Source organism: Lagenorhynchus albirostris, chromosome 2 (assembly GCF_949774975.1).
Source record: "Lagenorhynchus albirostris chromosome 2, mLagAlb1.1, whole genome shotgun sequence".
NCBI classification, from domain to species: domain Eukaryota; kingdom Metazoa; phylum Chordata; class Mammalia; order Artiodactyla; family Delphinidae; genus Lagenorhynchus; species Lagenorhynchus albirostris.
Genome location: NC_083096.1, coordinates 145,766,601 through 145,791,326, shown reverse-complemented (window position 1 = coordinate 145,791,326; position 24,726 = coordinate 145,766,601). Strand labels below are relative to the sequence as shown.

Genomic DNA, 24,726 nt, shown 5'->3' with positions numbered 1-24,726 from the left:
AAACAGCCTTACTTAGATCTCCTCTATTCAACAATGTCCAGTCACTCATGCCTGTAAGTCAAGAGCTAAAAAAAAACCCAAAAAACTGTTGCATGGCTTTCAAAACATTTTGGCTAAAATTTTTGAGTGATCCTAAACTCACCTCCTCTTTCCTAGCTGGGAAGAGCTCCTCACTCTCTCAAATGCATGCCATATCTATTCCCATCTGCAAACATCTCCTGTCTCCTTTGCCTCACTGTCCTCTTTCTCCAAAAAACCAAATGTATAGAGAAGGATGAAAGATTTGGGTTAATGCATATTTGGGTTATAATCCTGGCTCTGCCATTCACTAGTTGAGTGACTTTTGATAAATTATTACAACTCTTTGAGCCTTAGTTTCCTCATCTATAAAATGGAATAATAATCCCTGTTCTCATGGGAGTACTGAATGATTTAAATGTGAGTAAAGAATCTAGCATAGCACTTGGCATGTAAGTGCTCAATAAATATTTTCTTTCCCTTCTTTTACCCTATCTCTATGCTTGTAATAGTGTTAAATTTAGTTCTAAATAATATCCCAGGAAAGTAATCATAAAACTTTTTATTGCAGATACTACTTCTGTTATTTGAGGGATATTAAAATGTCTATTGAGAATATAAGCTTAATATGGTAACAAAAAAGATATTATAAATAATAATAATGACAATTTTTTTATAACTCACAAATTAGTTTCATACCCATTTCTTCATTTTCTTCTCAAAATAACCTTATAGGATGGGCAGGTTAGATATTATTCCTACTTTACAAGTAAAGAAACAGGCTTGAAGACATTATAAGACTTGGAACATTTTCACCCAATCTGCAGGGAATGGAGAAAGAGGCAGAACCCAGATCTTCCAGCCACTTTACAAGGGTTCATCCCATTCCATTCCTGACAGACAGAGATATGCATTAACTGGGTAAGTCGCTTCCCTTCTGAGACCTTCCATTGCCCTATGGACAAGCCAACAGTGTAGTAGTGTGTGATAGGGGTCTACCCCCACCTCCCAATACTTATCTAGCCTTACCTCCTCCCAAGACTATTCATTAGTTTAAGGAGAAGCCAGACTGAACTTGTTTGTTGTTTCTGAAACACATCAAACTGTTAGCTCTGGGCACATGCGGCTGCTTTTTCTTGGAATGCCCTTCCTGATCCTGAACTCCCAGGTAACACCTCTTTATGAATTTTTCCAGATTCAAGGCAAGGATTGCTCTAGCTAGGAGGACTTTCTTGATACTGCCTGGAAAGTGGCTCCTTCGTCTTCTGTGTCCCCTGGCACAACCCTGCAACTGTGTCTTGAACTTGGTGCAACTGTGTCTTCTCTGTATCAGTTTTATTTGATGCAAATATGTCTATCTCTGTCACTGGACTGTGAGCTTCAGGAGGGCAGGGACTGTGTCATGCTTTTTAATAATTCTCGGTGTGTCCAGACAGGGCTTGGCATGGAGCAGGTACTCAGGGAATACTTGATAACATGATGGATGAATCAGTTTCCTAGGGTATCCTTAGGTCTGACGGAGAAGGCTTACAAATGAAAGGAAAACAGTAAATCACAGATCTTCTCAGGAAGGAGTCAGTCCTAACCATCTACATACATCAAGGCATGGGGAGTGAAGTGGAAAAACAAAAACAAAAATGTAGAAGTCAGCAATTACTGCTCTTTGGGACACAACCCTGAACATGTCATTTTCTCAGCAGCAACTCTCTCACCATTTTATCTCTATTTGCCATTTGACAACCCAGACTGTGCTGGTTCTCTAGTGTAAAATAGCTTTAATCCTATTGAAAATGGTTCTGCCATAGGGAGATCAGCTCAGTGCTTTGTGACCACCTAGAGGGGTGGGACAGGGAGGGTGGGAGGGAGGGAGACGCAAGAGGGAACAGATATGGGAACATATGTATATGTATAACTGATTCACTTTGTTATAAAGCAGAAACTAACACACCATTGTAAAGCAATTATACTCCAATAAAGATGTTAAAAAAAAAAAAAAGAAAATGGTTCTGCCAATGAAAAAGCTAGGTCATCCATGGTGTAATGCATTTTAGCAGGCCCATGCACAGATCTGAACAGAAACCGGGTCTCACAAGTCCTCTGAGCCCTGGTTTTTCTATCTGTAAGGAATAAATTACATCCTCTCTTAGGCTCTCCACCAGCAAGACTAAACATGGCATAAGGCAATGGTATGAATATGCTCTGAACACGGTTAATCTGCCCTGTTTTGGAGCCTACAGAAAGAAGACTGGGAAAAAGGATTGAGCCAGTGTGTTGCTGGCTGATGATGCCTCTCAGTGGATACCCGGGCTATTTTAGAACTCTGCAAAAGACAGACGGAGAGGGTCTTGAGGGGCTATGTTAGAGGACTTTGGAGGCAGGGAGTCTTCGGAGGCAGGGATGCCCCCAGGGAGCCCATCACTGAGGAAGCCCCATGAACGGGTAATATGAGGTAAGGAGCAGCGCTTACTCTTTTATATTCCAGCACTAAACACACAAAAAAGACATTTAATCATTTTTAGAAGGAAGGGGAAAAGGGAGGGAGGGAGGGAAGGGGGAGGGAGGGATGGAGGAAGGAAGGAAGGAAGGAAAGAAGGAGAGAAGGAAGGAAGGAAGGGTAGGTCCAAAGGCTTGCCTTTAAAAGCAGCCTGAATCTAGCATTGTGTTTAATGAACATTGAGCCTTTAGCCCCTCCCACTTACACCTCATACTCATGCTCAAAGACCCAGCTCACTTCAGTGCAGTTTCTTTCACTTTATCTAATTTACACACACCTGCTGATCCCTCAGATCTATGTTGGGTGCTAAGGCCCCTGATATGAATGAGACACAATCCTTGACCTCAAAGACTAAGCTGAGAGAAACCTAAAAATAGACAGTGACAACTTGGTGATAAATGCTGTGAGAGAGGAGTTCAGGAGGAATGGGGCACACAGTGCATGGGCTGACTAACTCAGCCTGCAGAGCCCTGTAAGACCACATACAGAAAGGCACTTAGGTGAGGCCCTGAAGGAAGAGTAAGAGCTTTCATAGGCAGAGGATTCTAGGCTGAAATCACATTGAGAGCAAAGGCAGTGAGGCTGGTGGTGACGGTGTTGACAGAACAAGATACTCCTCTCTGGGAAGTTCCAGAGAGCATTTGATGGCTGAACAGAAGATGTGGGATTGAGGGTGTGAGCTAAGCCAGGAAAGACAGGACGGGGTCAATCCAGCTTCATCCAGGAACAGGCAGAAATGGTGGTCCAGGTAAGGAAAACAATACAGCGAAGGTGAGAGGAATCTGCAGCTTGGCTGGAGGAGGGATTCTTTTAGAAAGTCATAGGTTGAAAGGGGTTGTTTCAGAAAGTCATGAATATAGTTAGAAGGTAAGAGCAGGAAATATCCGAGACATCATCTGCCTTTTTTTTTTTGCACTACCATTTATTTTTCTTACTGTAGATAATCTTCTCTCCACCACCCTTCCACCCCACCCAATTCCTCTGCCAATTACAGATCATAAATAAGACGGCCTAGGTTTGACTTACAACTCTACTATTTATCAGTTCTTTAAACTTGGATGATTTTCCAGCTTTTCTTACCTCAGTTTCTATATCCCCCAATGGAGGTAATAATGGTATTCACGACTGTTGTACTCTTTAGTCATAATCGCTAATTTCTATTGCGTATTTATTATGTATCAGGTCTAGTTCTAAGCATTTTTTATATGCGAGCTCATTTATTCTCTGAACACCTATTATCCTGTAGGTAGTATTTGTGTCTCTATTTTATATTGGGTTGGCCAAAAATTTCGTTCAGGTTTTTCATAAGATATGGGGAAACCGAATGAACTTTTTGGCCAATCCAATAACGAAGAAAGGAAAGCCCCAAAAGGTTAAGGATTTGGCCTCAGGTCACAGCTATGAGTAGAAGATTCAGGATATGGATCCAGGCACTTTGACTGCAGACCCTACACCCCTAACCACAGTGAATATGTGGTTCACATATTCACTTTACATAGTGAATCAGCTATGTAAAGTGCCTAGCATTGTGAGGGATGACAAAAACTACGCGTTAGTATCACCGGCAAAGCCCATTAACAATTCCTGGGAAATGAAAATAGAATCTGGGTAATAAAATAAACTCTAACCTCTTTTTTTTCCTTTTCCTTTGTGTTTAGGCCAGTTTCACTCGCTCAGAAGTTGCCGCGTTCGGAGGCCTTGCACCGGGCCCTTCAGACCAGAGTTTCTGGTGTTAAACGGCTGCGCAGATACTTCCGTTCGGTGGTCCTGTGCAGAAACGCTGCGCACGGCACTGCAATTCAAGATGGCGAGCTGGGCCCTGGCCGGCGTGCAGAGACGCCGCCCGTGCGCCCGGATCTGGAGTGCGAGCAGCACAGCTGTGCCCAACCCGCGAGAACTCCGCCCCCTCCCCCGCTGAAGAGCACCCTATACAGCAGCCCCACCTACGGCCTGTCAGAGAGCCTGTCCGGGAGAGGGGAGGGCCAGTGCTCTGGAGCGCAAGCCCGCACCTCTCTATTCTTTGGCCAAAGAATGAAACTTCTTCACAGAACTTCGTCTCGTTCTATTGGCTTGATCAACACTAGGAAGGAGGAACCTTGCTGGGGCTGATTCGAAAAGGTTGGTAACATCATTCCAGTGGCTCTGTCAATTTAAATAAATGGATGAGTGTCTGATTAATGAGTGACTGAGTAGATAAGTGAACACACGTTCGTTGAAAGAGGAAGCACACAGCTGAGAAGAGAACCCACCTCAGGTGTCTGGCCAAATGGGTGAGGAGCTGGTAGCTGTAAGGTGGGATGGTGGTAGTAAGTGTCCCACGTCATTAGATATACCTGGCATGTGGGCACCATTGCTCTGAACCCATGAATAGAACACTGAGAACTGCTCCAGAACCCCTCCAGGGAGCATTATGGGGCCTGGGTGATCCTACTAGGCTCCCTGTGTGGCCTGATTCAGATGTTTGCCATTCTTCTGCCTCATCCATTATCATTACAAGCAACCTAAAATTCTGATTCTAAAGGTACGGCTTGGTGGCAGAGAGCAGCTGGGGGGTCAAGAGGAAGAGGACTGGGGTCAGAGGGAGTCACAATTCATCAGTTTCAGCAAGCCCAGAGTGCTGAAGCCAGCACAAAACGGATGCTTTGGAGCTGATAAAGGAGCAGCCTCAGTGAGGGAAGAGACAGAAGAGGAGAGCAGGAGATGACATTTTCTGCCCACAGATGTCTGCAGACATTAAATGACTTTCCCCAGGTCACACAGAAGTAGAAAGGCAGGATTCAAGCCCAGAGCTTTGTGACCCCAAAGCCTATGCTCTTTCTCTCATACCGCACTGCACTGTGATCGTAGAGAAGGGGATTCCTAGATGTGTTTGCTCAGTTTGATGCTATTGTTGCACGTCAGTTTGAGAAAGAAAATAGGTTAACAAGTTGCAACTAGATCTTATCCACCCCAAGTTCCCCCACAACCCCATTTCATATGTTAGAAAACCCAGGCTCAGAAAGAGGCAGTAACCTGACCAAGGTCACACAGGGGCTAGCATCCAGGTCTCTGAATTTCCACAGCACCTCATAAGAAAAGAAGTTGCTGCCCCCAGGTTTCCAGTGAAAACTGCACTTTCAAGGCCGGCCAATAGCTTAAAGCTCATCTGCTAGGAGGCTTCACATGCTTGTTTACGTGAAGAAAGGGAGGGCACCTAATTTTAGCCCACTGAAGAATGAAATGCTGACGTACAAATGCAATTAGGAAAAAAGAAAAATCCAATGGCATGACTGGGAAGAGGGACGAGGCTACAGACTTGAAGGAAGGGGATAGTGATTCAGGCCGAGAAAAGGGCAGGTTAGTGGGGTGGGGAGGTAGTGACAAAGCACCCTGGCCAGGTCTTAGGCTGGCAGGGAGAAGTCTTAGGTCCTGTAGGTGCCCCTGTGTACCACCCTGAGTCTGTGTCCCAAACAGGGCTATTTTTCTGCACTCTCAAGGGGCACTTGCTAATCAACTTAGAAAAGGCAGTAAGAGGTAATGCAAAGAACATGGGCTATAAAATTGTGTGGGTCTGGCTTTGCCACTCCTCAGCTGAGTGACCTTGGGTAAATCACCTCACTTCCCTGAACCTTATTTTCTTCATATTATCAAATGGAGGTGATATCTACTTTGTAGGGTTATAGCAGGATTAAAGGTAACGTATGCAGGAAGCATCTAGCATGGTTCCTGGAATATAGCAGGTATTCAATAAACTGTAATTTTATACTTATTACTGTTGTTACCGGTGTCATTATTACTATTATTATCTGTTCCCTGTGAAGTTAGGAGCATGTCACTGGGGTGTTTACATGGTGGTTTCTGGAATTTGGCTCTTTTCTATTTCTTTCAGGACAATGGAAATTACATGTTTCTCTGAAACATGTTTCTCACTCAGCTCCCCTCAACAGCTAACCTACCTATTGTGAATATACTTTTGAGGGTGAGATAGGAATCATTTCTTTGGAACTTTTCACTAAGCCAGAACTGAAACTTCTAGACTAGGCTCAGTAATGCCTTCTGACCCTGCTAAGTGGGACCACTGTTTCTGGTCTCACAATTTTGAAAGTTGTCTAAGTCCCTCTCCAGTGCCCGTGCTGGCTGTGGAAGAGGAGCAGGATATCCCGAGCCACGACTTGGTTCCTCTGGGCCCTGGTCACCAGAAGCGCCTATCTTGAAATTTTCTAAGTTCTCTAGTGCCTAAGGTCAACCAGGGATAGCAGTGACGATTGGGCAGGGTGCCCAGGTTCCCCTTTCTCATCCTCAGGGTGCTCTCAAACCCTCTACCCCCTGTTCCTCACATGTAGAAACAGGCAGATGACTTGAGGAGCTCTAGGACTCATGGTTATGGGGTTGTTCTATGGCCCGTGTCTAGGTCCCAGTTCCAGGAGGATGGCTGGGAGAGCAGATCACTTCTGTCAGCTGGTGTGATATTTCTTTTACAGGATTATGCAATATTAGACCACCAGGATAATGCTAACATGATGATTTGGGGTGACTCCCACTCATGTTGGCTATAGGACAAGTCCAGGGATCTAGGCTACTGATGGTTCACGGTCCGCCACTGACCTCTGGGCTTGAGCAATGTGTACGGGCCCGGGCATTGGCTCTGGCCTGTCTATGTTCCAACCGTGGTGCTGTCTCTGGAGTTAGAGCAACTGAAGACAGCATGGGTGGCAGCAGGCAGCCTTTACCCTGTGTCTCCTCCTGGACAGCAGAGCCAGGCTGTTCTCTAGAAGTGGCTGTACCTATCTCATGCCTACCTTCTCTGAAGTCTTTTGAAGTGGTTGTTCTGCATTCCCCACAGGTTCTCCTGATTGTTTGCAATTAATGTGTGAACGCTGTGCTCTCCTAGGTCTGTCTTAAGGTGTGCCATATGAGCACAAAATTTCCTTGTGTGAATGGGTATGTTCTTCTCTCTTCACATATGGGTCCCTTGCTTATTCTTCCTACCGATGGTGGTATATGGAAGGCACTTAACATTGTGCAGTCAACATCAGAAGAGCACATATGCTAGGGATATGGTAATTATGGCCTAAAGCTAAAGAGATTAAGAAAAGACACGGTTGGAAAATATGTTGATCTATGTTTATGCTATATGGTTCTGGATGGTACATTTAACATGACCGGACCAAGAATTATCATTCACATTTTCCTGCACACTTGGAATGAGTCCTGCATTTGTGTTCATCATCAGTGCAGCATCATAAAAACCCTTTGAAAGAGTTATTAGAAACCAGTATTTGTGGGAGACACAACAAAGATTCTCTCCTAGACCAAACTCTACTCAGGCTCCTCTGAATTCCCTTCTCCCACCTAGGCCCTGACTTTTGGGCTTCCATGTTCATCTCCACATTATTCAGTTTTAGCCAGAATCCTGCTAAGTCAGTTTAGCCAGAATCCCCATCCATGATGATATGCTCACCCTCAATACCTAATCACGTCCTTCATCCTCCATTATCCGCCAGGTAACATCTAATCACCCTGGCCTGTCTTCAGTAAGAATCCTGTTCAGCTGGTTTAACCAGAATCTCTCCTCTTCTCTGATGTCTCCTCTTAGTAATTTGTATTTTTCTATCCACTGATCACCACCTTCTCTTGCTCCTTGGTTATAAATTTTCATTTTTCCTTATTGTTTCTGGAGTTGAGTCTGATCTCTCTCCCCTACAAAACCCCACTTCAGTAACCCCTCAGAATAAACTCTGCTTTACCATTCTTTAACAAGTATCATGAATATTTTTTTTCTTTAACAACACTATGAATGATGAGGTACCATGAGTAATAATATAGCCAGCATTAAATAAATGGTATCAGGAAACGGCAGAGGCAAGGTGATCTATATTGTTTCAATACAAACACGTTCCAAAGAGCCATGCATCATGAGTAATATCAATGTTGCTCCTTTTGCTCCAGATGGGAAATGCGAAATTAACCAGGAACCATGTATTTGGCAATAAAGAACATGAAAAGATGGTGTCTGGGTGCTTCACATGCACTGATTGAACAATAACCAAACATATCTCTTCCCTAACTGTTGCTCTAAATCTTCATCTAAATTCACATTCTTCACATGGGTCCATGAATTTCAAAATTTTTAATCAAATCATTGCTATAGACAGGAGCCCCACCAAAAATATGTACCTGGGGCCTTGCACACCCTAGAGGTGTGCAGGTTGTTATAAAATATGTCCAGCTTGTGGCTTAACCATGGAGTCTTGTCACCAGAGAGGTGATCAAGGAAAACAACTGGGTACTGCTTGGAGCACTGTTGTCGCTCTGTTATAGCTGAAGCTGAAGGGTCACTACAGGTCTCAACTGCACAGATATATCATAATCAGTGATTGAAAGTGAAGCTTCAAAGCAGTCTTTCACAAATTGCATATATACTCACAATGAACTATTAAGAGTAAACAGATGTATATATTAATATATTCTATGCTATACTATGCAAAGGGAAAATGCATAGAAAGAAGACTAACGGGATATAGGATAAAATTTTAAGAGCTGTCTTGAAGAGGAGAAATCAGAGGGGATTTTCCTGAGTCATGTGTACTTTTCAGTACTTTCTAAATTTGCTACAATAAGCATGTGCTATTTTCATTCTGATCTTTCAGCTCACTGAACTCATTTCAACATGTGTCTCTTACTTCTCTGCACATGATGTTCCCTCTTTCCTATAGACTCATTCTCCCCAATTACTCACCTTCATTTGGCTAAATCCTACTGATCTCTGAGATCTTATCAGGATCTTTCCTGCAGGCACCCTTCTCTGACTCCTCCAGGCTGTGTTAAATGATTTTCTGATGAGCTCCCATATTCCCTTGTAGATTCTTAATCACTCTACTTGCAACTGAAAGTTTGATTGCCTTTTTCTGTATCAGTCCTACACTCCAGCAACGCTCAGCACTATGAGTGGCAAACATAATGTATAGTCAGGCCACTCAAGATGGTTGCTCTCTTGCTCTCTGTAATCCCCTGCTCGACCAGTGCCTGCTTTACCTACACCCTACTCACATGACTGACCTTCTTACATACTTGCCCTAGGCCCCAGCTAGTGATCGATCTTTCTTATCAAAGGGGTGGGGAGGGGCCTGTCCTTCTGCTGGTTTCCCTGGTAACTAGTGAGCCAACCCGACATAACTCCCCCTATAACTGGCAATCTCCCCTTCCTCCCACCAGGAACGCAGACTGCCACCATGTCCTGCCCACCGTCCACCATACACGTTGGGGTGTGGCTCTACTACCTCGCTTCAGATGTGTAAGCTCCCACATCCACTAAACCACTGATGTCTCTGTTGCTGACTCTGGGCTCTTTCTTCTGTCTTGAAGCTGGGCAAGCACAGGCCTTGTAGGCCTGCGGGGAGCAGCCCAACATACAGATTCTCAGAAATATTTGTTAAATGAATAGCTGGATGAAAATAAAATTTTTAACTCCTTTTTAAAAAATATATACACATGAAGAAAGCCTAGGAGGCTCCGGGAAATTTTTGTCCTTTCCCATTGATAGTTAAAAAAAATTGTTAATGGAGTGCTTCAGTAAGTAAACAAATAATCTATGGAACTGACTCCTGTCCTCTGACAGGGACAGAAAAAACAGTGTGGTAATTCTTTAAGGCAGTGTTGGGCAAATAAGTCCTTAAGAACACTAATTCCAGAAGATAGTCTGGGAAGAAACGAGGGAGAGAGCATCTATAGTCAAATAACTGTGGGAATGCTGTATGTGCTGGCCCCCTCTCAAGGTTTACTATGTGTAATAGCACATTCCAATCTTATAAAAAGTCCTGCTGTAAAGAATCTGGCTAATTTATTTTTAATCCAGGCTTCTCAAATTTATTTAAATATGAATCCTTCCTTTACATAACCCTATTAACATCTGTTTTGCAGAACACTTTGAGAAATGCTGGGTTTAAGAGATAATGCTTTCTGAGGAAGGAATTTCCTGCTCATGGTGAAGGTAAAAAGTAGGAAAAATACAGGAGGGAAAGAGACAATGAGATTAAAAAAAACCTAATAAATACTAATAAAACATACCTAATAAATACTAATAAAACATACTAATAAAGTGTAACATTTATTGAACACTTACTACGTGTCGGATTACACAAAGTATTTTATATACATTAGTTTAACTTTTATAGTAAGTTTAAGAAGTAGGTACTATTATTCCCACGTAAAAAAAGGGCTAAAGTTCAAAGAGCTTTAGTATGTGGTGGACAGCACCCTATCTATCTGGGTTACTTCAGACTCCCTCTTTACCACTATGCTACCACCACTGAATGACAAAAACCTTCCTTGTCTTGGTGGAGTAGGTAATGAAATGGGAACATTGCCTTCCTTTATTCTTCTTCCCTTCTCTCCCCAACTTTATTTACCCTTCCCTTCTTTTCTTCTTTCTCCCTTCCCTTCTTTTCTTCTTTCTCCCTTCCCTTCTTTTCTTCTTTCTCCCTTCCCTTCCTCCCTCAAACATCCCCTTGAGTGTCTGCTCTGTGTTAGTCACTGTGCTGCATGGACCTGGGGTTTCAGAGATGAATCAGAACCAATTTCTCTTCTTGAAGGGACTCTGGTCAAGCCCAGTAAGCCCAGTAAATCAGCTTCCAAGACCTGGGACAGATTAACAGGAGAATGGGAAGGAAGATAATCCCATGGATTGCATCAAGAGCATCAGAAAGGCTAATAAGATTAGCATGGAAGGTCCACCTAGAGCTGCTTCCCACACATTTCTAAGGTTGGGTCCTTAGAAGAAGAGGTATTTGGTAAGCATGGGAGGAGGGAGTATAAAGTTTCATGTACAAATCACCAAATTAATGCTGTTTTTGTTAACTAGATTTATTAGCAAGACTTGAGGGTAAGCACACCTGTCCCCTGTTTCAAATATACCCTGGAGATTTGGAAGATGAGCTGATCTGGCCACATGCCAAGAAGCTATCTGGGGAAATGAGTGTAAAATTTCACTCACATGGGGGTTACAAAATAAATATAATTCAGGCAGAAAGAAACTTGGACCCTACCAAGAAACTTAAAAAAAAAATAATTCCCTGTACCTCTCTAGATCATAGTGTCAATCACACTGCTCTGTGTCTGCCTCCCAGTCAGGATGGGGAGGTCCATTGAAAACTAGAAATTTTTATTTTTTCTGTCCCCATCCCCAGCCTCTGGTACAGTGCCTGGTATATTATAGATGTTCAATGAATGCTTGAAGTAGGACAGATGAAAGGGGGGAGGTGGGGAAGAAGGGATGGAGGTGACTCGGATAAGACAATGGAGTCACAGAATATTATGGGAGGTTCAGGAGTTTGACTCTGCATCCTCTGGTACAAAGTTCAGCTTCAAGAAGATACCTACCACATCCTCACAGCTGCCTCATGGTGCCCTTATCAACGAAGAATCTTGGGCTGACCTAGGGAAGCATTTCTGATCTCTCCTGTGCATAAGGAGTCTCAGGCCTGCCATCCTCCTTGTTGGAGATTGTCACTGAGGGAGGAGAGGTGAAGGTAGGGATCTACTTGAAATTCAACTAGTGCTGCATGAAGAATGATGCACATGAAAAATTGATCATGACTCTGCACCCAGGCAAATATTATTAATAATGCAGTATTTAAACACACAGTGTATCTCCCTTAATGATGAAAAGAAACTCAAGGTCACCCCAAATAAAAGTCATTCCAATGAGACCAAAAGGAAGAGAGATAATTTCTCCATGTGCGTCACTCCGCAATAGCTTCCTTTATACCACTACCTAGCAGAGTGAGTAGCCTTTCTATCAAGAGAGGGAGCAGAGCCCTTCTCAACAGGAATATTTCAAACCACTGCTTAGCAGAACCCAGGGGTACTAACCCCCCTTTTCTCAATCTCCTCATCTGTAAAATGGAGATAATAATACCCAAACAATGAGGCTGCTATAAGTATTATATGATTTATATAATATATCAAATTAAGCAGACAGTAACATCTCTATAAATTTTCATTTTCCTTTAATCTATGTGATTGAAACTTCAGTTACATAGAGAAGTAGTGAATTTTCAAAGACTAGACATATATATTCCAAAGCAAAACAGAACTCATAGTACACACTTTTGGCATGTGTCCTGAGCACCGTCTCCCTTTTTCTGGGCCTTGGTTCCATCTGCAAAATTAGGGGGCTTCTAGATGATCTCCCAGTCACCAAATTGCTACTCCAAATATTTGCAATCATGTAGATAAGACAAATTACTAAAAGCATGAGATTTGGAGTCTTCTGACAGACCTGGGTTCGAATGCAGCTCCTCCGCATACTTGCAGTAAGACCTTGGTCAGGGTACTTAATCCCTCTAAGCCCCAGATTACTGAGTGATAAACTGACATAAAATAGTTCCCACCTTGGAGATTTATTTTGAGCCCTAAGTAATCCAAGGTAACATTGCTAGTAAGGGGAAGATGTGGAAAGCAAGCCCAGCTCTGTTTAATTTCAAAGACCATGCTCTTTCCATTGCAATAGTGGAAAATACCAACATAAACAAACATTTACAAAGCCAGGCAGAGTAAAGTAGAAGCACAAGGCATTCAGCTGTTGAATGAGAGAGGCAGGAGGGATTAATGCTGTCTATGAGTGAAAGTGGTAAGTTATTTCATCAAGAAAAGAGCTCTGGAAAAAAAAAAAAAAAGAAAGAAAAGAGCTCTGGAGTCAGCGGCCAGGGATTCAAAACACTTAACCTCTCTGGATCTCAGTTTCTTCTGTAAAATAGGGACAGTAACAGTACCTGCTTTACAGAGTTAAGAGTATAGATGAGGTAAGGTATATAAACACTTAGCATAGTGCCCAGGACATAATAAAATCTCAATAAATGATAGCTATTGCTATTATTATAGTAGGTTCTTTTAATGACATGAAATTAAATAGTATTATAAATGATCAAAACATTCTAGAATGATATAAACAGCCCACAAGATGCTGCCAACCCTAAAAGAATCAGAAGCCCAGAACAGCATTTTTCCATGGCTTTCCAACTTCTTTATCACAAAAGAAAGTCTAGAAATTACCTGTTTTGGCCTTCAACCAGGCTCTATTCTCAGAGGTATTATTTACATTTCAGATTTATTATTGTCTTCTATGGTGCTGACATGAAATAACCTTCCATTCTCTTCCATGTTAAAAGAGTACAGTGTTTCTTGGCTCAATAAATAATTCAGGGCTATATTAATATTTTAAGAAGAATAAGCAATATATTTTAGACCTTAGAAAAACCATGACGACTGAAATTAGTTATTGGTAGCTGAAAACTTAATTGAACCAACATATCGATTGTTTTTTCTTCCAGGTTTTATTGCCCACACAATGAAGAGGAGTGCCTGCTTCCATTCCGAATGCTGCATACTTAATTATATCTGCTGGATTTTGTTTTCATAGGAACTCAGAAGCATCCAACCATGAACTTAAATGCTTTTGCCCATCTGATGCTAAACACAGTACCACGCCCCTTTCCGTACAACAGTGCACTCTTCTTCACGTACATTTTTTAAGGATAATGGATGCCATTTTTCCATAAATATCAGATTTCTGAGTTAGCACTTATAACCTAGCTAAAGAAGCAGAAAAGAAATATAATTTATTTTTACCTACTATGTCTCAGATCTTATGCATGTATGATCTTATTTAATCCTTAAAATAACACTCCAGTGTAGATAATATCTTCTCCTTTTCCAGATGAAGAAATAGAGTTTCAAAGAGGCTGAGTAACTTGTCAAGGTCACCCAAAAACTGCATCCAACCCTAAAACCCAAGTTCTTTCTTCTACACCAAGCTGCTTCATAGTACTAATAATGATAAAAATAGCTAAGAAATATTGAATATTTACAGTGTGCCAGGCACACTGTTTGAAGATTTTTATATGCATTAATTAATTATTCCAACAATCCTTTGAGATAGGAGCTATTTTTATCCCATTCTACAGTTCAGGAAAATAAAGCTTAGAGAGTTGAAGATGGGCTTTCCCAAGTTTCCCTGATATTAGGTGGAAGAGCCAGGATTTGAAGTCACACAGTCTGACTTCCAGGGTCCAGTCTCTTAACCATTACACACACCATACTCCTAGATAACAAATCTAGAAAAATAGGGAAGTGGGTCTCCATCAGTAGGTAGATGAAATAAGACTGAGGGGGTTATCTTCTCAGCTCCACATGGGACATTAAACAGATTTCTAATAAAGATAAGTCACTATGACAGGGAACTCACAGATGATGAGTTGGCAGTGTTAACAATGCCCATTTCTGGGTATGGTCTGGGATCTTTGCTGCAAACATGATCTCCCTAGCTGATCTGTCAAACTTGGCCTGCCCTGCAAAGGAGGAGTTAGCCAGCTGCCTCTTTCCTATACTATGGTTATACCCTAACTTTTCTCAAACTGTAGCCACACGGGGTATTGCCTCTGCCATCTGTGATGACAGTTCCAGGATGAAAGAGAATGTGCCCAGAGTCAGGTAAATGGCCACATGATAAGCTGCTCTTCATTTGACAAAGTAGATCAGTTCCCAACATGGTAACTGTGCTGAATTTAAAAGAAAAATTGGAAATAAATCTTAGTTTTGGTACAGCCACACACATGTGAGCATAATTTCATGCACTTTTGCATGTGCAAACACACACACACACACACACACACACACACACACAGATTCCTGGTCTTCTCATAGCCACTGGATACCTGTAAGTACATGGCACAGTTGTTGCAGTCTGGATCTGGAAGCATGCCCTTTGTAAGAGAGACAAATCCATCTACTTATGGATGGGTTGACTTGGTTCAAGTGTGAGGAATCTCTATCAAAGATATCTGAGTACCTGCTAAGTGTCAGGTCCCAGGCTGAGTCTCTGATTCTCGTTTCCTACCCAAGCAGCTTCAACAATCTGAAATCAGTCTTTTGACTCCAGCCTGGTTATGGACTTCCATATCACATATTTCTTTTTACTCAAACCATCAGGGTAATAGTTGCCTATCCTGACATTTGGGTTCATCCTGACCACAATCATGCCTAGATTAGACAATAGATAAGAAACTCTGAACCCCAGATACTAATACAAGAGTTAAGTCAAAGTGCTGAGAAAGGGCTATTAAATGTAAATGACAATTTTCCTTAGACTTGAGTAACAAAATAGTGTATTAGCTATATACTGCTGTGTGACAAATTACTCTAAAACATATTAGCTTGTAACTTCATTATCTCTCACATTTTCTGAGAGTCAGGAATCTGGGAATGGCTTAGTAGGATTGTTTTAGTTCAGGGTCTCTCATGAGGTTTCAGTCAAGCTATCAGCCAAGGTTGCAGTCATCTGAAAACCTGGCTGATCCTGGAAGATCCACTTCCAAAGCTCATTTGCATGGCTATTGGCTGAAGGCTTCAGTTCCTCGCCACGTGGTACATAAGCCTCTCCAAAGAAGTTCTCATGACATGGCAGTTGGCTTCACCCAGAGTGAAGAATCCAATGGAGAGAGAGAGAGAGAGAGAGAACCAAGATAGAACCTGTAGCGTCTTTTATAACCTTATCTCAACAGTGTTATCAAAACATACTGGCTATGGTGCAGTGTAGGTTGAGGATCATTAGGAGCCATTTTGAAGGCTGGTCACCATAAAATGCAAACAATACAATATAATCATTAGAAGGTAATTGAAAGATTATTTCTCAACCTTTAGCCTAAGATCCTTTGGAACACAGAAACAAATAAAAGAATTAATTTATGTTAATTGATTGTTGAATGAATTTAGTTCAAGTCAGGGCTGACTACACTTATGAGTTTCAAAGTTTCTTGAGACTTTCTTAGGTTTGAAAGATCAACCCCTCAGGTTCCTATAGATGAGGCCTTCAGAGATACCCAAGCCCCCATGATTACAACGGGCCAGATTCAGTACTTAGTACTTACAGAACAATACGTTTCCTTCTCATCATTTGTTGAGTATCCACTATATGTCTGGCACTTGGAATACACTGGTTTTTATTATTACAACCACTTGCCAATAGGGCTTTTAGGTCTTGGTTTGCAGATGGCAAAATTGAGGCTCAGAGGGATAAATTGACTTGCCCAGAAAATTCGTGGCAGAGCAAAGTTTTAAACCCAAATCTAAAATAACTCCAAGGATAGGAGGTTTTAAAGGAGTGTTTTCAGATAATTCTGTGGTGCCCCCATTGAAATGAGATGAAAATATAATTTTTTGGCTTTTCAGATGTGATGGTAAATTGTAGCTCCCCTTTGCTTCAAATTAATCTCTTTAACCAACATTATTTGATGATGTGTGAAGATAAAGAAGTGAGACTTTTAAAGTTATATTATATTTGTATGGAATGTTTTATATCCTTTCTCTATCCTAGCCTATCTCAACTATTCACAATAAGCATACAGAAATTTGTAGATTGTGTTTCCCCTCTGCAGAACTACAAGAAACATTCTGGTTCTACAGTATTAAAATTGATTTGGATGTTAACTGCTTGAAGCTTGAAGCAGGATATGAACGAGTTTTGATAATTGTATGGTATTCCCTCTCTCCCATGAGGCACCTGATATTCCCATGGAGAAATCAGCTGCATATTGGCCATCTTCAGCCAGAGTCTCTTGACTAGCATCTCTATTTTCTGACCACACACCTCAGATCACTGGCTCCCTCTATAAGAGCTGTCCTGTACCTCTTTTTCACATTGTTCTTCCTAGTTAATTCTATCATTATCACTTTTTTCAACTCTTGCCGACAACCTGATCCAAGCCACTGTCATCTCTCCCCTAGGCTACTAAATGATCTTTTTTGTTTCTTGCCATGAACTCTCTGATCTATGATCCACTTAGCAACCAGAATTCTCTTTTTCAAGATAGACACAATCATTTTAATCCCTTGTGTAAAACCCTCTCATGGCTTCCTATTATATTTAGAACAAAATCCAAACTCCCTTTCATGATCTTCAAGGCTCTGTATAATCTGAATTCTGCCTACCTCTCCAGGCTAATCTCATCTTTTTTTTTTTTTCTTTTTCTTGCATACTGGCTTATTTCAATTACTCAAATATTCTGTGCTCTTTCCCATCCCAGGGCCTTTGCAAATTCTGTTCCCTTTATGCATAATGCTCTTCTGACTCTCTCTATGACAAGCTTCTTCTCATCTTTCAGGCCTCAGATAAAATGTCCTATTCCTCAGAAAGGCATTCTCAGTCCCCTGTATCTAAAGTAGGTCTCCTATTTTCCTCTACCTTAGCATCTTGTTTAGTTCCATCCTAGCTCTTATTACACTCTATATTCATTTATTTATAGAGGCCTATAAATACAGATCTGTATTAAATACAGATTCTGAAGTCAGACTGCCTGGATTTAATTCCTAGTTTTGCTATTTAACTGTGGCCCAAGGGCAGTTACTTACTTCTCTATGCCTGAGTTTCTTCATCAGTCCTAGTACCTATTTTACAGAGCTGTTATGATGATTAAACATAAATTGCTTAAGACAGGATCTAGCATATAGTAAACACTCAATATTTGTTATTATTATATATTTTTCTTCTAACCATAATACACATTCCATGAAAGCAGGGGCCATTGCTGGTCTTGCTCACCATTATGTCCTTAGTGTCTGGTACATTGTAGGCATTCAGTGGATCCTTGCTGAGTATAGTGTGAAGTCTGTTCCTAGCATCATCAAGAGATAATGGATTTTACAACCAGATTTACCTGGATTCAAATTCTGTTTCTTCCATGCTCTATGCTGAGTTATATCATTAATTGCTTTTTTCTCGTCATGACCAACACCTGTAAAATTCCCCTACACTAGGCCTCTTATTGACACTGAACTATTACAAAATGTGTCTAACCTTTGCTCTCATATGACAGTAACACATAATATTCATGAGCATAGATGGGTTCTAGAGTCAGACTGCCTAAATTGTTAATCTGATTCCACCACTGATTCATTTGGCAAGATACTCAGCCTCTCTCGTGCTTCTTAGATTTCCTTGATTTTAAAATGAAGGTAAAAATAGTACTTACTTCATAGGGTCACTGTGGTAATTCAATGAATTAATACATGATAAATTCATAGAAGAGTTCCTGGTATGCAGTAAACTCAATATATTTAGTTCCTTGATACTCAGAGTGTGGTTCATAAACCAGTAGCATTGCCATCACCTTGAATCCTGTTGGAAATGCAGTATCTCGGGTCTCACCACCAAACTACTGAATCAGAATCTGCATTTTAATAAGATCTCCAAGTAATCTACATGTGGATTAAAGATTGAAAAATGCTGACTTAGCTGACAATCCCTCCCAGGATTCTGCTTCTTGAGAAACAGCCATCTGAAAACTACTAACTCATTGTGGCCTTGAGAAAATTTCCATGTTTGCACCTCTGAGCCTCATTTTCCTATCTGTAAAATGAAGATAAAATTACTCATCTAGTCAACAAGTACAATCTTACTGGCTATTTGATCTTGGGTGGTTACTCAACCTATCTGAGCCTCATTTTTTTCTCACCTGGGCAACAGAGATAATAATAACATTCTCAGAGGATTATGAAACTTGAGATAATATATGTTAAGCACTTAGCATTATGGTCAATACATTGAATGCAACCAATAACTGTTAGTTACTATATTAACAAGTATCATAACAAACTGTAATGGTGATGATTATTTTTATGAAATACCTTACTTTTTCATGATGTCCCTGAAAATTACTCTCTCCAGCATTTGGCATTCCCTTCTAAACATCTGCCACATATTTCTGTAGATACTTTAAAAGAAACATCATATATTTGCATGCATAAATTCCAGAGTATATATAAGTCACATGACATTATAGTCATTCTCAATAAATGTTTGATACATGAATAAATGAGCAAATGAATGAATGTTTCATATTTGTAAAAAATCAAGGGTGATGTTTACTCATTCTTGATTGTGACAACAAAAATAAATCCTTCAACTTAGCATTCATATTTTTGTTCAGCTGAGCTTCCTTCAAATTGATCTCCCATGAATGCCCAAACAGATCTACTGTTCCAGCCAAACCAATGTAATAAACTTATTCTTTGAACTGTGTATAGTAGTAGACAGAATTTGGGCTTCAAAATGTTTGATATGAATTTGAGTCATGACTCTTTCGTTTACTACTTATGAGATCTAATGCAGGTCCCTTATCCTGTCTGAATTTTGGTTTTCTCCTCTGTAAAATAGAAATAATTAGTCCTCGATATTATTGTCAGACGCCAGTGAGATGATGCACATAAAAACTGATAGCACAGCAACTGACGCATAATAGGCAATCAATAACTATGAGTTCCTTTGTTCTTTTGCTTGATACACCCTTTTGGAAAGTAATTCAGTAATATTTATCAGTTCTCAGGAAGTCCATTTCTAGAAATTTTCCTCAGGAGATGACCCAAATGAAGATAAATATTTATGTATAGTTATAATTTATCATGTCTGCATTTTTAACGTAGCCCCTCAGCAACTGATAGATTGGTCCTCTTACAGTAAGCATTCATTCAGCGTAATTCTCTGAACTATTATAGTGTGTGCCTTATCATGCTGGTTTCTGGAGAATGCATTCTTTCACACAGTCTTTCATTTATTCATTCAACAAATATTTATTTGAACATTGATTATGTTCAAGGCAGAGTGAAAGAGAATAAAGAGATGAAGAAAACACTTTCCCCTCTCATTAAGATTATAACTTGGTAAAAATCCACTTTACTGAGCCACCATTCTCTGATTTAGACAAACTCTTACTCATTCCTTGGTCACAGTGCAAATGTTGCCTAAGCTATGATAGATTCTCTGACCTTCCTAGTAAGTAAAGTTCTTGGTTTCTTCCCTTTTGCTTCTATAGGATTCCGTTCATACGTATTTTTAGGGCTACCACACTATACTTGTGTGCGTGTATGTTTACAAATATCTTGTCTCCTCCACTGGACTTTGAGCCCTTCAATTGCAGTGACTTCCCAATCTTGTTCAGCTTGTAAAGGGCCTGACAAAAAAGCAGGTACTCATGTTCAATAAATGTCTATTGAGTAAATGAATGAATGAATGAATAAAATCACACATTATAACAGTGATTTAATTCAAAATATAGGATGTTTACTAAAAGAAGAATAAAGCCTTAAAGGAGTCTGGAGGAGGAAGAGCCCACCTGTTTTGGAAATCAGGAAAGATTTAATGGAGAGGGGAGCATTTGATATGGGCCTTAAAAGATAAACAGTATTTCAATAAAAAGGGAATAATAAGACATTGTGGGTCTGTAGGTCAGCCTGAGCAAAAGCACAGAGCTGGGGAAGTTGGGTGGGTATGGTTTATTCATGTTTGGAGAAATAGTATACGGTCCAATTTGTGGAGATGTAGGAAATAAGACTGTGAAGGTAGGTTAGGATCATATTTTGTAGGACCTTGAAAGCTGCAATGAAGAATTTATACTGAATTTTACAGGTTGTGTGACTGTGAGGGTACCAAGGGATATGTTTTAGGAGGATAAATTTACTCAGGAAATAGTTCTAGGAACATATCAATTACACCTAGATGTGGGAGTGGTGTGGGAGTGATAATGCAGGCACACCAGTGGAGAGACCAATTAGGAGTCTAGAGGAAGGCAACGCAGGTTAGAGTAGTGGGATAAAGCCCTGGACACTTATAGGAAGACCACCAGCTCAGCTGCCTTAGTTTTGGGGCACCAAGTATTACATGGAAGCATACCTCCCAAGTGTGCTCAGAGGCAATCCATTAAAGTCGCTATCACCCAGTGGCCTGAGACCAGGATTTTTGTGTTGATGCAATAAAAAATGAATGAGGGGACTTTCCTGGTGGCCCAGTGGGTAGAACTCTGAATTCCCAATAGGTTCAATCCCTGCTCAGGGAACTAGATCCTGCATGCATGCCACAGTGAAAATCCCGGGTGCCGCGGCTGGGACCCGGCGCAGCCAAAATAAATAAATGATTTTTTTTTTTAATGAATGAGGCCCAGACTCTGCTTTCAGAGAGCTTTTTAGCCCAAGGAGGAGGCAAAGAGGCACACAAACAACTATAATCTTAGACAAACTATGATGTGACAGAGGCATAGCCAAAGTGCTACTGGAAGCCAAGGGTCCAGAGCTCTGGTTCTGATGACCTGCTTTGTAATCTTTCTAGGCTGCGTTGCTCTGTATTCATGTCCAAGTCTGCTACTTAGTAAAGTTATAACTTCTGGAATGTCACTTTACATTCCTGGAATTCATTTTGTTACCTGTTGCCTACTGATAGGCCAACCAAAATTATGTCTGTTTGCTTAAAATTTGGAATATCATCTACCTTTTATCTCCAGTCACTGTTCCCCACTCACCTGTGAGACACTCCACTGGTTTCATCTTCCCCCTGCACATTTGATTATTCAACTGAATGTGACCAGAGATTCTATAAATTTCGAGCAACTAGAGATCTCAGCACATGAAGCTTTCTCAGCTCCCCACTGTGTGGTAGCTAGTGCCTTCTCAGGACTCTTTACTACTCTTGCCTTTCCATAAACAAACAGTACTATGATACTTTAAAATAGCTCCTAAGTGGAATAATGTGTAATATATACTCCTGAAATGTCCCAGTCAATGTCACGTACATCAGGTTGCTTCTAACCAGAAATGTTAACACAGTTCAGTGAGGGTCAGATTAGTGAGGAAGGTAGATGATACTTCAAAAATTTAGACAGAGGAAAGAATTTCTGGAAGGCTACTAACAAGAACAAAGGGGTGAAGGAAGAAATTGACATGGTACATGGATAGGACAGTGAAGAGCATTTCTAGATTCAGAAAGAAGGTTGTGTTGGAAGTATCAAAGAAGAGAGTATGAGGGGAGAATCATCTGCTCAATGAGGAAATGCAGGGAGACAAGTTTGACTTTATTTAGCAAAGACATTTCTTTGGAAGGTAATGAGTGGCCATGGCTAGAAGAATACAAGTGGAGACCAAATGTCAACTTTGGAGAGTTGTTGTAGAGGATATTTCTAACTTAGCTAGGGAAATGCCATTAAGTCATGAACTCCAAAGTTGAAAGATAATTTAATGAGTAGCATATTTTTGATAAGGTGCTAAGAAGAGAGGGAGTAAATGGTACAGGAAGGGACAAGGGGAAGGAGGGAGGGAGGGAAGGAGAGAAGAAAGGAGAGGAGGAAGAGGGGGAACAAGGAAGGGGTGGTGGGAAGGAAGGAAAAAAGAAAGGAAGACAAAGGCAGGAGAAGGACAAAAGGAGGGAGGAAGGGAGATTAAAAGGAGAGAGGTAGGGAAGGTGGAAGGAGATGTATAGTTGAGTCATATTCAGTATTGGTACACTGAGCATGGATCCTCTCAATTCATTACTGTTAATAATAATAAACTCTTGGGGTCTATCCACCTGTGAATTTCTGATTATTTGACCAACCATGGGTAGTCTATGAATGCTTTTAGTCATAAGAAATAAGGAAGAAGGGCCCAGCTTCAAGTTCTGGACCCTTTCAAAAAGAGAAACAATAGCTAGCTAACAAGGCATCCTAACTGACTGCATCTTGTGAACTTTAAAAGTGTCAGAGCAATTTAGCCTTTAAAAAACTGCATAAAATATTTTATCACATCCTTGCCTTGGTAACTTTAATAAACTGTGGTGCCTTCAGGGACCCAGATCCATATAAATTACCTGCCTTCAACTTGGAGCATCAGGGTCTTTATCTTTTGTCAGCTTAATTATGTGTTTAATTTTATTTTTAACATTTTAAAAAATTAGCCACACTAAAAGCAGCCTCAAATGTTTAATTAAACAAATGGATATTGTTATATCTGGCATGATCAAAACTCTCATTTGTCATGTTAACGTTTTATAGGAGCCAAGAGCTCCAAGGTGGTACTCAGGCAAGTCAGGCACTCAGAAGTCTGACTACTTTTCCAGAGTAATTTAGTGGTCTAACTTGGTCATGAAGCTATTTTGATATTAATTTGTGGCCGATTACATCAGAGCTCCAGCATTCTATTAGATATTTACCTAACTTCTCTGTGCAGAAGTCTTTGCATGGTCAGGACTTCCCTGGTGGTCCAGTGGCTAAGACTCTGTGTTCGCAAAGCAGGGAGCCCAGGTTCGATCCCTGGTCAAGGAGCTAGATCCCGCATGCATGCCGCAACTAAAGATCCCATATGCCGTAAAGAAGATCTTGCGTGGGGCAAGGAAGATCCTACGTGCTGCAACTAAGACGCAGTGCAGCCCCCCTCCCCCCCCCCAAAAAAAAGAGAAAAAGAAGTCTTCATGGTGTAGATTGGAGACTTGAAAGGGGTAAAGTAGTATCATCCAGAATAATTTGAACTCCCATAGGCAAAACATCAGCCTCTGGCCACTAGTCCTCTTTATATTCTTTATATCTCCTGTAAAACCATTACTCTCACTTCCAAATAGGTCAACCTCATGCAGTTTCCAACCTGGCCCTTCATAGTTCTGTTGAGCTTTCTGACATTGCTCCCTACTTCATAATCACACAAAAGCAGGAGTCCTACTTGCAACACTCAGAATCTTGCATTGACTTTCATTCTGACTTACTGATAACCCTCATGGCTTTTGACTTCATGACTTTTTTTTTCCCATTTTGGACCAAGCTTCATTTATTGTTTCAGAAACACATTAACAGCCTTTTCAGTAAGGCTTGGTGTCCAAAATATTCTGAACACCCACACCCCATGTGTGTGTTCTGGCTCTTTGTACAGGTTCTGAATGTCTCTCATCCAATCTTTTCTATACACCATTGTCAAATAGTTCTCCTAAAAAGAGCTTTGATCATCTCCTCCCTGCCTATAGTCACTCAACGATTTCACGTGGTCTCCAGTATAAGGTACAGGTTCCTTAATAAGATACTCAAGACCTTTCAAACTTTAGCCCTAGATCAATATGTTGGACTTATCAGGCTCTAGCCTCCTACTTCTATACTTACATGACAGACACTGGACCTCTCATTCTTCCTGGAATATATTTTATGCTTTCCCTCTTTCATGCCTTTGCTCACACTTTCCCCATATGCCTGATCATCCTTATTTCCAGTTTTCTAAAAAAACATGTACCCTCTACTAGGAAGCTCATCATAATTTCATGATTCTGTTCTACCTACCACATGAATGAGGTATCAGCTAACCTGTGCTGGGCCAATGATCACATCACCATATCACTACTCGTGGAGGGCTGGCCTCATGAATAAACAGACTAGGCAACTGTCTATATCTTGGTCTTTAGA

The 24,726-nt window shown here is 40.9% G+C and overlaps 1 protein-coding gene across 1 annotated transcript in view; it reads right to left on the bottom strand.

Annotated features, from left to right (window-relative positions):
* The window catches only part of AGBL4 (AGBL carboxypeptidase 4), a 1,285,194-nt gene that overhangs the window by 619,965 nt on the left and 640,503 nt on the right, over positions 1-24,726 (bottom strand). The gene's annotated exons all lie outside the window — the stretch shown is intronic.